The 14,195-nt window shown below is 32.3% G+C and overlaps 1 protein-coding gene across 1 annotated transcript in view; it reads right to left on the bottom strand.

Moving 5' to 3' along the window:
* Window positions 1-14,195, bottom strand: part of LOC129746220 (zinc finger protein ZFP2-like) — a 65,158-nt gene that overhangs the window by 33,861 nt on the left and 17,102 nt on the right. The gene's annotated exons all lie outside the window — the stretch shown is intronic.

Raw genomic sequence — 14,195 nt, forward strand, 5'->3', positions numbered from 1 at the left:
ATGTTTCGAAGAATCACTTGCCCACACTACACACAAAAAAAAATCTGAGTTTTACATTTGATGTAAAATTTGATTTCATGTAAAATTCGGTCAGATGTGTTGTATATTATAACGCAGCCCTGAAAAAAACCATTCGGGTCTATTTGTTGTAATTTTACATGACTTTTGCTTGAAACGATGTTTCAAATCAGACACGTTGCTGTCGCACACAGGGTGTGTCTTATTGTTTTCCAATTTTTATAAATATAAAAAAGTGAAATCCTTTTAACAATTTTCACCCAAAATAAATTATGTTTTATAGCTTATTGTAAAAAACACACTTTAAAAATAGTATATCTTTTACTCGATAGAATTTTGTAGCCTCTATTGGAGAAGTGATATTTTGTTCTAAGCAACAGTTCACCTCTTGTCTTTGATTCTTTGTATTTAAAAAATATATAGAAATAACTCTAACCGATAACATTGATTTGAAATCTAACAATTATGAATGAATAGCAAAAAAAGGAGTAAACTTTTGGTTCAAATAAATATTGCATAAAAAGGTCAACAATATTCTCAATTTGTTGTTACAAAAGATTCAGCACAATAAAGTTTTTTTTCTCTATATTCTTCGATTTAAGTATAAACTTGAGAATTCAAAAAATCAAGTTCTTGGATTTGAATCGTTTTGAATTGTTAATATTTATACAATTAAAATATAAGCTTCATTAACCCTTCTCCACATTCCATCATTTTGCAAAGGACATTTCAAAGTACAACGAACAAATAACAAATAATATCAATCAAAAATCATTCTGGATTAACTTAGTGCTACCTATTTTGAAAAGTAATGAAAAACTGTTTTCAATATCATCATCCAAATAGTATTAACGAAACTAAAAAAAAAAATCAGACACACCCTGTAGCAGGATCGTTTCACAAACAAACACCGAACGGCCGACCGGTAAGCAGCAAGTTCGATTTGATGCGCGAAGAAAATGCTGTGTCAAATCTGGAGCTCGTGGATTTCAAGTAATCATACACATCATGAACATCTTTTAAACCATTGGCATGCTTTGTTATTAAGCTGATGGCAAGAATTTGATAAAATAATGATTCAAAAACTAAAAAGGGATAATGAGGCGGTACGGTTTCATTGTTATGGTCATGTAAATTCACAATAGCATTTTTTTTCGTTTCGGGAATTTACATTACGTCGTAAGTCATGTAAATTTAGTAGAAATAACTTGTTCCATTTATTTGCAGGTTATAACATGTAATTATTTAATACTGTGTACACATCAAGAAAAATTCGTGTAATTTTAGATCAAAAACGATGCACGAAAGCGGAACATCGATTAAGATATAAAATTCTACCGAGGAGTATTTTTTCCAAGAATGTAACTTTTGAGGCGTGTAAATTTAGATCGAAAACAATGCACAAATTCGATTCGATAAACCGTCGTGTAAAAATACAGAGGGATGTAAATATCAAAATTTATTACAAATCTTGTAAAATAATCAGATTTTTTGTGTTTTCTATGAATAAATAATCCACAGCAGGGCTATGTTTTGCCGATCAGCGTCAGCAGCATCCTCGAATCCTTCCGGAATATCATATTAATCGGAATATCCTGAATTTAAGAAAATATTAACATTGATTGGGCTTTTGATCCTTGTACTTAACTGCAATAATCTATTTACCTTCCTGCAATCGAAAAAGAATTTTAAGTTCTACCTTTTTTTTTTATTTCTTCTATCCAACCTATCATTTTCTAATTCAATTTTGAAAGAATTTTGAACGGGATGAATGCAACATTAACTACGAAAGAGAAATTTAGGCTTTTCATTGAATCAAAGCAGAAAAACTCATGCCGCCAGAAAAAAGGAAAACAATGGATCTGCCATGTTTTACATTGTTTTCGATGTAATTTTATATTGAGAAATATTTTTTCGATCAGGGCGTGTAAACGCACATCATACAAAACTATATCTACACCAACGATTCAAAAATAGATCAAAAAGAGTTTAAAATTACATTATTGTTTTAATCACATTTGTTAAAATGTAGATCACTCGTGTTTTAGATTGCGTATACTTTAAGAAATTTTTTGCTTTGTAAGGCGTTTTACATCCAATGATTTCAAAGGTTGCTTTGAGAAGCATTTGTAAAAAATGGAAAATTTTCGTAGTTTTTTCAATAAAAAGTCATTTTTATGGCAGAATATGAGTAGAAGATAGAAATATGAAGACCATGTTGCAATGTATTCGAGTGCACAGGTTATGTATTTCGCATAATCAGTCATTTCCCTTAGCAGGTGCATATTCCCCCGAATGACTCTATCCACTTGTATCTAAGCGAGAATGTATGTTTGTTAGAAAAACAATGATTTCTATGTATCAACAGCGCATTCCAGACAACACAGAGTGCTTTTCTACTTTTTTGTTATTTAGAATGCGCCTTTTTTTCATAGAAAAACTAACAAACATGGCAACGCAAAATAGATGTATCTCGCTTAGATACAAGTGAATACACACGACTTTTAAAATGTTTTATAGACAAATCCTTGACAATCATTTTGTATATAGTGCAAGTTGCCGCAAGTTGCCGATGGTTCGTAAAATTGACGCTGAAATGGCACTTTTTTTTATGCATTTTCTCAATGTTAAAAAAAGCGTTCATATTTGGTTTATTTCAACAACTTTGTAGAATGTTTTGAAGATTTTAAAATTACCAGATTAAAGTTATGATAAAAAAACTGATTTTTTATGATGAACTTATTTATTTATTTTACACTGTAACTCGAAAAAAGAATTTATTAGAAACTCGACGTTCGAAACAAAGTTTCATAAATTTGCATTTAAAATAAGTTTCTCGAAGACAGCAAAGAGATTAGACCTGGGGTTTAGAAATTATAATTTTTTCACGCGGCTTAAGCGAGAGCCGGAACAAATATCAAGTTCTTCTTTTGTCACCTCCCGTCTTCGATTTTTCGAAAATTCCGAAGGCGTGAACAAATAAAGTTGAAGGCATTTTATTGAAAATTTTTGAAAATTGAATAATGTTTTCGAATTCCCAATTGTCAAAAAATCGATTTAGTCTCTGTTTAGAATTTGATGCTATGGAGTAACATTGATCAGTCTCTATTTTGACGGTTTTAAAGAGTTTTCTTGATCTTAAAGGATACAAAACACCTTCATAATATTTACAAATGCTAGTTTATCAATTTTACCTTGTTTTTTTTAACGTTTGCTTTTAAAAACATTCATAATCGAAAAAAGAACAGTGATGCTGCATACATTTATGGGCAAAAGTTATAACATTTGCTAAATAATTTTAGCTTCAAAATACAAATGAATTTTTACCGTCACACATTCCCCTAGAGCCTAGGCCCTTCCATTATTTCCATATTCATTTATTCTACAAAATTAACCATTTGACAGGGATTCTATCCATGATAATGAGGAAAAATTTATTGTTGGTCAAAGTTACCCCGGCGACGGTAATGAAAAAATTCGTGCATTTTGAAAATAAAAACAATCATGTAGAAAAATTTGCGAAAAAGCAATTATAATAGGAGTTATAGTCATTTGAAGTTAAAAAGAAGTCATTCAACCTTCAGTACGTTTAGTATTAAATTAGAACTTTAGCTTCAGGTATCATATTGAAATTGAACATGAAATGATGTACAAAATTTATCTAATTTTCACTAATTAATTATTTTTTCAAGATGCAGCAAAGCACTTATGGTCAGCTAATACGGTTTAAAAACAAATTGGCCTTGATATCGTTATTTTAATAGGATACATAGAAAAAAACAAATTATTGTCTTAAATGAAATACAGTTGAAAGTTGTTGAATTTTCATTTGTCCGATTGTTTTTCACAACGACGCTGGATGAACTATAATTTAGTTAGCGTTGCGAAAATTATACATTTGAATAAACAATTTTACGCTCGAATTTCCGCGAATCGCAAAACTGCTGCAGCAGGGCCACTAAATAATGCATGCATAACTCGGTTTTTCTATTGTTTTTCCAGGATCCCTTTTGCTAATAAATAGCTCGCATTTGCTTAGGAAAACAATCCCTGTACTCACAACAATCCCATTCATAATTAAGCCGGAAGCGCGCGTTCCGCGGAAAACTAACCACGTAGATCCGGGAAACCGGTAGCCAGGAATAATTAAACAAATGTTTTGCCCCTCGCGGAATATGATTAGCTGCGGACGCTGCGGTTGCTTGCCGCAACTGAGCACGAACCCAATTGTTGGTACCTAGGATGTATTTTTAAAAGCGCAACAACCGCAAAACAGAAACGAAGCCTGCCTCATGTTTGCGGAAACCCTTTTTTGCCCAACCGCCGGAATAGAAATACTCTGTTAAAACAAACCCAACCGGGCCGGAACCTAATCGCGTCACAATTAGACTCGGTTGTCTGGATGAGATGTTGTTTGTTCAATATGATTCTAAGGGCATGACAGAAGATAACTCTTTTTCAAGAAGTGAAAAATCTAAAATGATTACATAATTTAAGGAATGTTTTTCAAGTCATCTTTTCTGCACCAGTGATAAATTTATAAAAAGCAATATTCAAAATGAAAACAAAATCGAATATGAAAGCTTGAATTACATGCTTGCTAAACTTACACTCATAGGTACATATAATTTACCTAACCCAACTTTTTTCACAGAACAAAAAGTCTGCTTCGATCATGAATTTTCCATCCACTTACAAAGTTCAATTTAAAACAAGAATATGTTGGAGGTTGAAAGCACTAGGGTTTGTCGCCTAATGTCATAATCTATTGAAGTCTCCCATAAATCTCTTCTCAAATAATTTTGATGGGGTAAAAACCTGAAAAAAAGTAATTCTGATTCTCTCCAAGCTCAAACGTTTTTGTAAGCATTATAACCTTTTGAAAACTTCAAATTAATGAACGAATCATTTGAAATGAAAGAACTAAATTCCGCTCATAATTTTTATGTTGTTTCAATTGTATCACCATGGAAACAAAATAATTCTGATGCAATAGAATCCGGCAAATTCTTCAGAAAGCATTAAGATTTTCCTTTCCAATTTCCTCCCCAATGGCGTAACAAAATTCTACAAAGTTTTTTTTTCTCCACCCTCAATCCTCGTGGGCAAGAAAATCAACATCCATCCTCCAGGTGTAAATTTTTCGCTAAGGCGCTACAAAAAAGTTACAAATGCTGTAATAACATCAATGGCTGCAAAAAGGCTTCCCTCCTCGAGGCTGTTAATTAAAAATTTCGTTTTGTCCAGTGTGTTCGGTTGTTTTTTTCCTTCTCCTCGCCCAAACTTAATTGAGCGAAGAAAATCTTACGGTTTCTTAAATGGTGCGTAGATTTTCGTTTCTGTTTGTGGGTTGCACCTTCAAATTTCCCTTTTTTTTTCTTTTGCTCGTCTGCAGTCTCCTGGAATTTGCCTGCCTGGCTTATTTGCTATTGGAATGAACTTGAATGAAGCCGCAGAGTAAAGCGAGCTCCTTGACAACAACTCAAACAGCAAAATCTAAAGAAGGAGAAAACTTCTCGCCAAATTGAAAGATAACGAAAAAACAACAACCGTTGTGAACCGTTTTGCTTGAAGACTTTAATTTCATCTGATTTAAAAGTACACAAACAAAGGAAGGATTCATCGATGAATAGAAGATTGTAAAGTATTTCAAGAAAATGAGTTAAAGTTCATGTTTCATGTTTTTTTTCCTTGTTCTAAATAAGTATGAGGTTTTCTCAAAAGAGGTTGTGATCAAATCACTGATAACATTAGATTAGAGATTAAACTCAGATTATAGATTAAGGTTATTTATTTAAAAAATAATAATTTCCGTGAATTCAATTCATATAAGGTTATTGGCTATATTTTGGATGAAATTGGGTTGTAGTTTGTAATAATACTAAATATTACATTAAATAACCAAAATATAATGCGATTTTTGACTGTTTTAACCAATCATTGTAATGAGCATGGGTTTGCCAGGTTTTATTTGTTTAATTTTAAAAATTTATGTCTAAAAATTCGCTAATAAGTTAGGTCATTATTTTCAACTGCATCAATTTTTTATTCGTCCACTGTCCATAATTAAGACCAAGCTTAGCATGGAAAATCTCAGATTAAAAAAAGCCATTTTCTGCAGCAGTCTACTGTACACTCCAGCAATAAAGTTTATTAATATGAGGATTTCACTTCGAAATTATCGACGTTTTTCGGTGAGTTTTAATAACAATCGAACAAATTAACCAGTTGTCCATACTTTTCGAGCTACTCTGGCATCCGCTCCTCCTCAGTGGAGATTATAATTATATATTTCATTTTAACATTACATTTTAAATCTAAATTTGATACTTGAAACAGCCTATATTTAAGTTAAAAATAAGATTTTCACTAAAACCAAGGACAAGATACCGAAGAAAAAAAAACGTGAATGTGGTTTGTGAAATAAGGTTTGGAGGATGTAGGAAATCGAAAATAGGAGAAAAAAGCCAGTTTTTAGAAAACATTAAAAATAAAAGCAACACAAGACAAATGTATCCACAAAACAAAAAAGCACAGGTTTTTCTCAGCACTGACTAAAAACTGACCAAATTTTCAGCCTTGAGAATACTAAAATTTTAGAAAAAGTTACTGGATAAAATGCTGGGATAACTGCCGAAACGTTTTATAAAAAGTTGAGAGGTGACGATAATGTCGTTAATAGGCAAAGAGATTTCTTAAATTTTATGACCGCTAATGACCCTATAATAAGGTTGCCAGATTGCTTGGTTTTATCCGGGTTTGCCCGGATATTTAATACAAAATTTGGGAACAGTCCGGCCCGGCCCGGTTGCCCATATTTCATTGAAAAATGCACGGATTTATTCACTTTATTTGGCAAATCAAACAAAAAAAAAACAACAAACGCCTCCAAAACGAAATTTTTTGAGCAAATTTTATAAAAATAATCATGAAAGGTTTTTTGGAATTCTAAAATACGATGTAAAATCTGTCAATGAGTGTTGATGAAAAATTCAAAACTTTTCAATTTTTTTTCTTGATTTGTGTTGAATAATTTCTGGATTTTGAGAAATTTGCCCGGATTTTACTCGGATTTATTGTCGTCACTTTTAAAATCAAATGCCCGGATTTTGTCAGGTTTTTATATAAAATCTACCGGTTTGTCCGGTCCGGATACGTGCTGAAAAAATTCTGGCATACTTACCCTATAATATCCAGACACTGACAAAAATATGTAAACGCAAAACAAAATACACTGACCAAAATAAGTTAAACCACGGCCAGTACATTGTAAGTAAGAATTAAAATTCAGATTTAAAATGTAATGTTAAAATAAAAAATATAGTTTTATTGTCCACTTAGGAGGAGTGAATGCCAGAGTGGCTTGAAACGTATGGACAATTTGTAAATTTGTTTGATTGTTTTAAAAACTCACAGAAATGTCTTCGATAATTTCGAAGTGCAAACAATAGCGGTGATAAAATCAAAACCCAAAACGAGGATTAAATTTGGGATTTTTTTCCTAGAATAGTTATGAATCATAGAATTTTTAACGGAAAGCTGGTTAAATGTCTTCTTTTCATGTTTGTGGCTTGGAAGCCACAATATAGGGAAAAAGGCGCACTCTACAGTTTTCTGTTCTAATTTAATGTTTCATAATTTTTCTGAAATAAAAACCTAGAAAATATCAATTTTCTTTAAAAAAAAAAAGTTGAAGATCTAAGGCAATTTGGAAAAACGTTAAGACACTAGTTAATAAAATCAAAAACCAGAAGTTAATATACATTTAAAAGCAAAGAAAAAATAATTTAAAATTGCTATAATCATATTGCTGTTAATTCTGGAAAAAAATAAAATAATCAAAACTTAAATATTGGAATTAAAACGTTAAACATATACTAAAGCATGGATCACTACAAATCTGGACGCATTAAAACGGGTCTATCTCGGAGCTATGTAAACGAAATAAAAATGTTTTGTACTTAAAATGTAAGGTTTTTATTGCACTTTAATGGAAAAATAATAAAAAAATTATTCCGATGTTGTTTTGATGAATTTTCGAACTTTTCGTTGAGTATCGCTCATTATAGTTTGAACACCCTATTCGCTGACCTCAGCGGCCGTTTTGTTCCACAATCTCTTCATCTCTGTTGCTTCCCGAGTCGTCCTACCATTCTTCTTCATCTTCTGCTTGACAATTGCCTAAAATTTTTCGATAGGGCGGAATTGAGGGCAGTTGGGTGGGTTGATGTCCTTTTCGACAAAATCCACCCGTTGGCGCAATACCACTATAGAACCTCCTAGCTGTAGTGGCAGCTTGCCAAATCTGGCGAAAACTTAACTAGTGCTTTGTGAGATCTAATGTACGAAAAAAAAGTTTTTCAGGCATTCTTCCTTGTAAATTTCGGAGTCCATGGTCTTGTTTTTCACAAAAAACCGGAATTTTTCGTCCGCAGCTGCAAATACCTTGCCAGATCAAACACTTTCTTGCAAACTTATCAGCAAAAACGAATTTGAAGTTGCCGGGGACATCACCATGACCAGTGCAGTGCACCACTGCAGTGGCTTTACATAATTTTTGGCCAGAAAGCTGCCCAAAATCCATCTTCACGTACGTTTCGTCATCCATGAGGATGCATCCGTCGTACTTCGTTGGAATCTTGTTGTATAACTTCCGGGCACGGCCTTTGGCTACTAAATTCTGCTTCAATGTCCGGTTTGGTTTCTTACTGGCCCGATAGGCCCGTATTCCTTCGCGTAGACGAATTCTGCTGACGGTGCACCGGTCGGCGTTGAATTTCTTGGCAATGTCATAGTCCGACTACTCTGTGTTTTCCTTGATCGTTCTCAACACCTTCAAATGCAGTTTCCGATCCTTAATTCCACTATGATGCTTGGTATGAACCTGCCGATCTATAGTACGCATCTCACGGAAACGTTTTAGAACGCTACACACGGTTGATTTGACCATTTTTAACGATTTCGCGATTTTTGAACCCGACCACGTCGGGTTTTTGACGTGGGTGTTCAAAATTTATTTTCATCTCGCGGCTTCCGTCACGTGTTACTTTTTTGAAACAAAACGAATCGTAATGAAATTTTTAGCACTGGTAGGAGAAACATTCCTCTACAAAGTGCTGCCAAAACATTCCAGATCCGACAATTAGGAGCACTATGGTAAAATAAATAGTGCGTCCAGATTTGTAGTGATCCATACTTTACAGCTAATTTTTTTGTCTAATATTTCCTCTTTAATATAAGTTAAGAGGGGGCTTAGAATGAGCATTGATGAAAATTTCCGCATACTGTGAGCTGAGCAAATATCGACAATTTTTTTCAAACCTGGCAAAATTTAGTCGTTGATTTTGAGTTTTTCAACACAAAAAATAAAAAAAAGTGAATAAAATCACCTAATTTTACCGAAATCGGTTTTTCATACTTCCAAAAAAGTATATAGGGAGTGTATTTGAAAAAAAAAAATGCAACACATTGTTTTGTGATTTACTTTTGAATGCATTAATGGTAATTAATGAAATTTTTAGTGAAACTACATGGTAGTGTTATGTTCATATCTGCAAATTTTTGTGATGTTTTTTCAAGTTGTTTTTGAGATAGCTTCCAATGAAAAAGTTGTACGACTTTCATTTTTGGGCTACACGTGCGACATCTATAATACATACTATGAACCATCCTTTTTAAAACCAAGGCTATTTTTGATTATGTTTTCTGTTTTCTGAACCTAACTTAAAAAATAACTTCAATTTTTTTTTAATTTTGTTGAAGTTATAACGACTTTATCCGATTGTCCTCCTTCGGCACAAAAACAACATAGGGTGAGTGCTCCTACTTTGGACCTAGAGCCTACTTTAGTCCTAAATTGCCGAAAATTTTAAATTATTCATTATGCTAGAATAGGATAAAAATACCTCTATGTACACAATGGACTCTCATTTTTCCTGAATCCTACCATACCGCTTTTTGCCATAAAAAGACTTTCTGATCAAATTTTCAAATTTTTTAAAAATGTACCTCCTCATCAGTGGTAAATAAAACAGCATAATTAGTGGGGCGCGTTTCCAGAAGTTAGAGTGAATAGAAAAATCTCTTTTTTTACTGTTCAAGTCAAAATTGAAAGGGAAAATACTTTCATTGATGTTCCATTTTTAGACCTGACATCACTGAAACTTTGTGTGAATGACAACAAATCAACGCGGGTGCGAATTTTTAATTGGGGCATAATTCAGAACCAATATTGAACATTTCTAACATTTTTTGTCAGCCTTACGCAAATAAACTACAAGTAAGTGTACAGAAAAATGTTCCAACTATTGTCATGCTGATAGAGCTGTGGGGAGTGAAAGTGTTTGAGATATTCATAACAGTAATTAAAGTGTTTTCAATCGTTTAAAAAGCTGTAATAGTTTTTTTTAAGATAATATTTTATTGAAGATTACATTTTTAATGGATTCTTTTATTTATTTTCGAAAAATCCAACTTTTTAAAGGAAATTTAGTTCTAGGTCCAATGAAAGGAACCAGTTTAGTACCAAAATAGGAACAATAAGTTCAAAGTTGGGAATTTTGGTCATCCATATCTTTCCAAATCTTCCAATAACGGTGAAACCTATGTTGAAAATTCTCACTGAAACTTGCGGATAAGATCTTGAGTTATAAATAAATTTCCTTTAAGAAATAAACCTCCTGTCCGTTTATGAGAAAAACATGATTATATAAAAACTATCGCTTATTGGGTCGAAAGAAGGGCAACTAACCCTATTTGAGTTTTTATCACTTCACCACAGTTTTTGTGTAAAAGCGCGATTCCAGATCCACCTAAAAAGAGTATAAACTTTTTGGGACCTATTTAAGTGCTGTGCAGGGAAAACAGTCGCATATGGAAGCAGTTTTTTCTGTATATTTATCCATTCATCGTGTCAATCGTTATGAAACACTGAGTGATTTGCAGTTTCCACAGATGGTCAGTCGCCTCAAGAAATAGATACCAAATTTTCAATTTTTAACTTATTAACCTCTGGAAAAAACAGGCGCAACTTGTCAACAAAAAGTTTCTAGCTGGAAACCTACCAGATGCTCACAAAAGAGTTCGTTTAGCTGTCCATTACGATTTTTTTTAAAATATCTGCCCACTAGCGGTCCAAATATTTTGCGCATGATTTGACCACATTTTTTGTATATTTTTTTCGGTGGGCAGCTTTTCTACCTTGTAGAAATGAAGTCATGCCTGTTTATAAATCAACTAGACGAACCAAATTTATAAAATGATCTTTTCTATCACTTCCTCTATTGAAATTTTCAGATTGAGCTTGGAAAAACCTCTCATATTCTTTATCTTCATGGAATCAATCATCTTCACCTTATTAATATATTAGCTTACGATAGGATCCTCTAGGATTTCTTGAAAGATTGTCTATGTGAACTTTGGTGAAATAGTTGATTTCCAACTGTTTTCGGGTCTCGAACTGGGACTTTCCTGGATTTTTCTCGATCCTACCCCAAAAAATGTGTCAATGAACCTCTGTATTGGGCTATATCTCAAAAAACCACTTGACAGATTGTCACCAAATTTTGTGCACGTACACATTTCATTACTAGGTAGTTTCACTGATAATTTCATCAATTTTTATCCATGCATTCAAAAATTATTCACAAAACAAAGTGTTGCCTTTTTTTCGAATACACTCCTAGAGAAAGCTTTAACTTAAAAGCCGATCTTTGAATTCTACATGTGTATTTTGATACGACTCTGAATTGTGTTTTTTTAAAATTAATGTTAATGTTTATTTTCTACAGATGCAGAATACATCTTCTTTTGGATATTTCAATGCGTCCCTGAAATAATCAAAATGTTTCAATTATTTGAGCCCAATTAGAATTTTCAATTATTTTTTTTTTAAATAATGTGAAAAAGTCCAGCAAAATAAATATTTTTTACAATATTCTAACAATCCAGTCAGACTGTGGTCTTCTTAAATTCTCCATTTTTTCCTTATAGCCCGAGCATGTTCGAATAAAAATGGAATGCTTACTCAACAATAAAATATACATGATTCTGGGTGACTTCTGTTTAAAAATTACCCTCTGCCAAAGTAAATGTACAAAACCAGCATATCATTTCCAATCGACCATTCTTAAATTATTTTATCATAAAAACAATCTCATTGTTGAATTCTGAAATTCAATGAGTGATTTTCGAAACATGATTATTTCTATGTTTTGTATCTTATCTTTTTTCAGATTTAGAAAAAGAGATTCAATTATTTGAGATTTTCAAGTCTTGTTTTGTTTCTTCAGTTTCATGGTTTTCACATGTTCAACTTATGATTAAAAAAAACAATGAAAAGAGAGGATAATCATACTATTTAAAGATTAAAAATTTTGAATTGTCAATGCAAGACAAATTATGATAAGAAATCCAGATGGAATTTACAAACATGTGATAACATTTCCTGATTGAAGAAAGCCTATGCTTTTGCTGTCAAAAACTCAGTACCGTAATCCGGGGTAATATTGCTCACTTTTTCACATATTTTTCGATTACTTTTTCTGTTAAGGGGAATGTGTCATTTTATTTCATTTCATCATTTCTTAGAAAATGATGATGTAGTTTATTTTCAAATGTGACTATTTTCCTTAATACATCGAATGTATTTTCATATTAAAAGTTGTACTACCGTGTTGTTTTCTTCTGTGGTAAATCGTTGTTGTCTTCAAACTACTTATCAAAACATATTTCTGACGGTCGCCATTTAAAAAAAACCCTTTTTCTCCGAAATTCTGCTTGCTTCCGCATTTTTAATTGGTTAAATTAAAATTTGGGAAATGATCCGAATGGGTGATGTTCTCATGCCTGCAATCAAATTGAATCGCATGGTAGATATTCAAATTATTTTCTGAAGGCTGACAGCATGCTCAATTCCTCCTATGATCGAAAAACATGGTTGCAAAAAATTATTTGGACCACTTTAAATTTGATTTAAAAATCGATTTTGTAACTGTTCAGGAATTGATGCTTTGGGGTTACATTGATTAGTCTCCATTTTGACGGTTTGAACAAGTTTTATTGATCGTTAAGGATACAAAACACCTTCATAATTGTTTATAAATTCTTATCGATCAATGATGCTGCATACATCTAGGGGCAAAAATTATAATAATTGCTAAATAGTTTTTGCTTCAAAATACAAATGAAATTTTATTTTGACACATTCCTCTAGGCCCTCCAGTTATTTTCATTTCCATTTTTTCTTCAAAGTTAATCATTTGATAGGATTCCTATTCATTTGTCCAATAAGGGCTTACTCTTGGAAAATGTCCTTATCATTAAATGACTATCAAAATAGCACCATAACTATACATATACAAAGAATAATAGTTGTTCTTTCACATTCAACTACCTGTTTGCTTATTAATACTTTTTGGTATCATCAGGAGAGCTGTTTGTTTGCAAGCTTTGGAAATAATAGATATTTAAAGATTTTGAAATAACATTTTTACTAACAGAAAACAATTTCAAACACAAACCAAATTTTGTATATTTGATACTCAATTATTAGGCTTTCAAACGTAGAAAAAAGTTTTCAAAAATTCAAACTATAAACTGAGTTATTGATGATAATGTGGAAAAATTTACAGATGGTCAAAGTTACTCGGTGATCAAAGTTACCCCGTTTTACGGTATTTAAGTTTGTCTTAAGAAGCTGAAATTTTTTTACCATTCTGCTCTAAAAATTAACCATCCTAGATTCCATTTCAAAAGATTTTTAATTAGAGTTCTGCAGATTTTGTGTTTTGTTTAATCTAGCACCCGTTTTATCAAATTCTATTTGCGAAATCTGCCTCGAGCTTTAACTTTGACGAGTTTATCCTAAAAATCATTCCGAAATACAGAAAGTTGAATAAATTTTTTAACTTAAACTTTAAATTCGAAATTGTGAGAGTAGTGAATGAAACAGATTCGAATTGCAAACTTTTAATCTCATACTTTTGCATTTGTTAAACTGAAATATTTCTAAAGATGATAAAAAAAACTGACGATTTGCTCGATAGTTTTATGAGTTATCATTCCTTTTATTTCACTGGCTTGTGATGTAGCTCAGTTGGCAAGTCAGTTGCTTTCTGAGCCGATGTCCGCGAGTTCGAGCCCGAAAGTAAACATCGAGCACAGTTGTACCGGATAAG

The sequence above is a fragment of the Uranotaenia lowii genome, chromosome 2 (genome assembly GCF_029784155.1).
Source record: "Uranotaenia lowii strain MFRU-FL chromosome 2, ASM2978415v1, whole genome shotgun sequence".
Lineage (NCBI taxonomy): Eukaryota > Metazoa > Arthropoda > Insecta > Diptera > Culicidae > Uranotaenia > Uranotaenia lowii.